Source organism: Cyclospora cayetanensis, unplaced genomic scaffold (genome assembly GCF_002999335.1).
Source record: "Cyclospora cayetanensis isolate NF1_C8 unplaced genomic scaffold, CcayRef3 CcayRef3_contig_29, whole genome shotgun sequence".
Classification (NCBI taxonomy): domain Eukaryota; phylum Apicomplexa; class Conoidasida; order Eucoccidiorida; family Eimeriidae; genus Cyclospora; species Cyclospora cayetanensis.
The window spans coordinates 132,660-136,354 of NW_020312247.1; positions in this window are offsets into that span (position 1 = coordinate 132,660).

The following is a 3,695-nucleotide window of genomic DNA, read 5'->3' on the forward strand; positions in this document are numbered from 1 at the left end:
GTTGACTCCGGTGTCTACACAGTTGAACGCGCGAGAAAACAGTGTTGAGGCACGATGGCGCAGGCGGGCGCTCTTCCTTGTAGAATAACATAAAGGATGAATTACGAACGCATCAGGAAGGCATTAGGAATGCAGCAGGAAGGCATTCAAAAGGCATCAAGGAGGCGTAAGCCTACCTGGAAGAGGCAGCCAGTCTGGTGATTCCTTGAAGGTACCTCCCCACAGCGCTTGGCAGCCGACGACGGCGGGGAGGTAGCTTGCGTGCTCTGCCTCCGTTTCCGACATTAGCTTTCCTCGAGAGCGCGTCGAAATCTGCCCAAAGTCTAGACGGCGAACATCAAGCACCCGATCTTCAGGCCTCAGTATGGAGGTTTTTTGTGTGTTTCTTGATTCCGACGGCCTGCAGAGGCGACCCAAGAAGCATTTATTCAGACACGCGAACAGCTTGCCCGATCTGCAGTATGTGTACTTATGTGCGGCTCCTACCCAAGTCTCTTTGCGCGTTAGCTATCCTACTGAGAGTCAAATATACCCAGTTGCTTGCCCAAGGCCAGTCGCACCGTCGGGTGGCACCAGTGCAAAGGAGCATTACAACTTCAGTCACAGAAGCCATTCGTAGCGCACTTTCTTGATAAGCACTCTAGGTTGCAGCAGCAGCTATGCAGGATATTTTCTAGACTTGTATTCAGGAAGAAAGGCGTGGTGCACGTTGGGGCCATGAAGAAACGGGGGCTGTGAATGCACGCCAAGGCCTTTTCAGCCTTTACACGGAGCAGCCTACTTGGAAGCTGTCGAGAGTTTAGGCTGCCGCACTGAGCCCGACCTGTCCAAGGGGTGCTGGAGGCGGGATTTCCCTGCATTTTCAAGGGCACGGCGCTTTGCAGCAGCTGCGGGAGAACCGCAGAGCGCTGCCGGTGTCTCCTGTTCGTCGACGATGACGACTTCTTCTGCATGAGACAATGGTGTCACCTCCATCAACACCCCCGAATGGTCTGAACCGTTGTGCAGGTACGGCAGAGGGGTCACAGGTTCCCTGGAGTACAAACATACTGCTGAAGTTACGCATTGTTGAAGAGGCAACGGGGGAGAGGGCTCACACGCCGAGCTCGTACCCACACAAATGCATCCCTCATCGGAATCCATGCTCCTTTCCGTCATGAAAATGCCCTTTTAAGCACAGCGGCACTTTTTGGAGAAGGGCAGTAGGCAACTATGGGAAAGGAAGTGACCGTGTGCGTTACTGCCCAAAGAATTCGGAACTGCGAAAAAGGACCCCTGAATGTGAAGCGTTGTTGTCACTTTAAGGGCCTAGACGCTCAGCTATAATCGCATATTTTGCCAAATTTAGCCGAAGATGAGCAGTTCAGGGTGCACGGTTACCGTTGCCGCCGCTGCGATTGGTAATTACACATTAGAAAGAAAGGAGCAGTACTACGTTTTGGTGGCAGGCCGCATGAAATATCATGAGAACAGTGCATGAATAGATTGTGCCTAAATCGAGAAGGCTAAAGCGCCAGTAATGTGCACTATTTGCACTCCTCAACCCCAGCATCCCTTTTGTACCGATGGGTAGACCAGTGTGTGGAGGTGCACGCAGAGTACGCCTTCCCGGTTTGAAACATACTGAGTAAAAACGCCTTTTAACTACGTGTTGCCGTAGAAGCTTCTGGAAAGTATTTTTAGGCTTGTTCAATTCATTGTTCCGCCGTCTTTCGGGCTTTCGTGCCCATACGACTCGTGAGGAACGGATGACCCTGAGACCGTTCACTCGGAGGTGCCGCATAGTCTGAAGCGGCGATGGCGGTGGGGTATTATTAAAGCGCAATCGCGCCAATATTTCCCTAGAATTCTTTCTAAAAGGGAGGGATCCACACTCCGAGGCACTGCTTACACGTAAATGTAGTAGGTAGTGACTCTTGTATAGCAAGGGGCCGCTGATGGTAGCTTTGCTCATTCCGACCCAGTGTATACGATGGTTTACGGTCTGCCCCCTCGTACGTCTTACCACTTCCAAATATAGAACGTACAAAAGGGGGCTGCCTCTTCTTGAGGTAGCTCGCTTTGCACACAAGTGGTCCCTGTGTTAGGGCTCCAAATTGGCCCTCAAATTCAGCTCATGGATTTCAGATTTACCTTAATTCACTGGGCGTGGTCTTTGCGTTAGCTTTGGATTAGGGCTCTGCAAGGGCAATGGCAGTAACGTGTTCCTGAGTCAACCAGCGCCATTCATGCGATCCATAAAACCTACGAAACTTCAGCCTGCAGTGTATCATGCAAAGCACCTTGAGGGCAAGAATTACAATATCCAACCTTCGTGTTGACCTTACATCAACTCTAATTGAGCACTTATTTGCACTCCGATGGATTTGGGTAGTGAATCTCCCAGTAATTGTTCCTTCCGTAGCTTTGCAAGCCAAGCAACCAAATGATTCCGCATTAATCTAGTGGCCGCACACTTCTCCCCGTGCTGGAATTCCTCGATCGGTATATTGAACTGGACCACTAAAGTGGTTTCAAGTTCGAGAGCAACAGAAAGAGCCTCCCAACTCTATGACTTGGAAACCCAGCTGGCTAACGGTCGCGTTAGAAAATCAGCATGCATTCCTTCCAGTCCTAACTGCACAGGAAACTCCAGCAAACTGACCTTCTCTCTAGGTTTGCCTTGCCGCTGCTCTCAGTTATTCTTGCTCCTTCGAAATTTAGCTCCGGCAAACGCTGCAGGACTTCCAAAGGCATTTTGGTCCACGCACCAGCAAAATTTTGGAGTATGTTGCCTTAAGCAGTCCGCCCATCCGCTGCCACCGCGCTTTCCATTCGTGGGGGCGAAGGACTCCAAGCACTGTAGACTGGCTAAACAAGTACACGGCGAGAAGTGTGTGTGCGAAAAGCTCTCCTTTTAGCAGCTGTAGCCATGCACGTTTGCAGCTATGATGCATCCGCAAATGCCACTAAGCTCCCTAAATCTTCATCCTTTTACAATTCGGTGAAATTCCCCAGTACTCAAATCACGGCTTTGCATGGATCAAAAGCTTTTGCATTGCTCACTTTGCTGAAATGGGTCTCGGGGTGACTGCAGGGAAATGCGTTTCGCTGTGCTCCTAAGTGTTTTGCCACAAAAAGGCTGCTGCTTGAGGTTCTAAGGGACCAACCGAAGGCGTCCAGTGTGTGCTGTGTGGCGCTCGTCATTATGGAATTATATTTATACGAAAAAGCATGTATGAGCTGACTGTCAGCGGTGCTGAGGATCCACCCGCCTGGGTGCCTCCATGAGCCTGTAAAACTCAGAGGGAGCTATCCTCGAAAACGTGCCGCTCCACTCCACGGAGAAGGGGCGCTAGCTCTCGGAGGAATAAATCGTGCGCAAACATAAGAGAGGGAACGAAAGAAATAACTTGGAAAAGGGGCAGGCAGCTATCCCTTGACGACTAAGGGACTTTAAGAACAACCGATGAAGGAGTGCTATGGCTTGACACGCGTATGCCAAAGGAGGTTGCCTTGCGCCTCCTGACTACAGTTGTCGATGGCTTTGAGCAACCTAGTGTTGTCGTCAGCTTTGGGTGCTGTAGAAGTTTTGGTGCGCACGGCGTTTTAACTTCGAAACTAGAAAGTCTAGATACAGCGCTTTTCAACTTCTTCCACCGTGCAATTACCTGTGCAATCTTGCGCCTTTTCCTCCCTCCAAAGAAAGCTCGCGC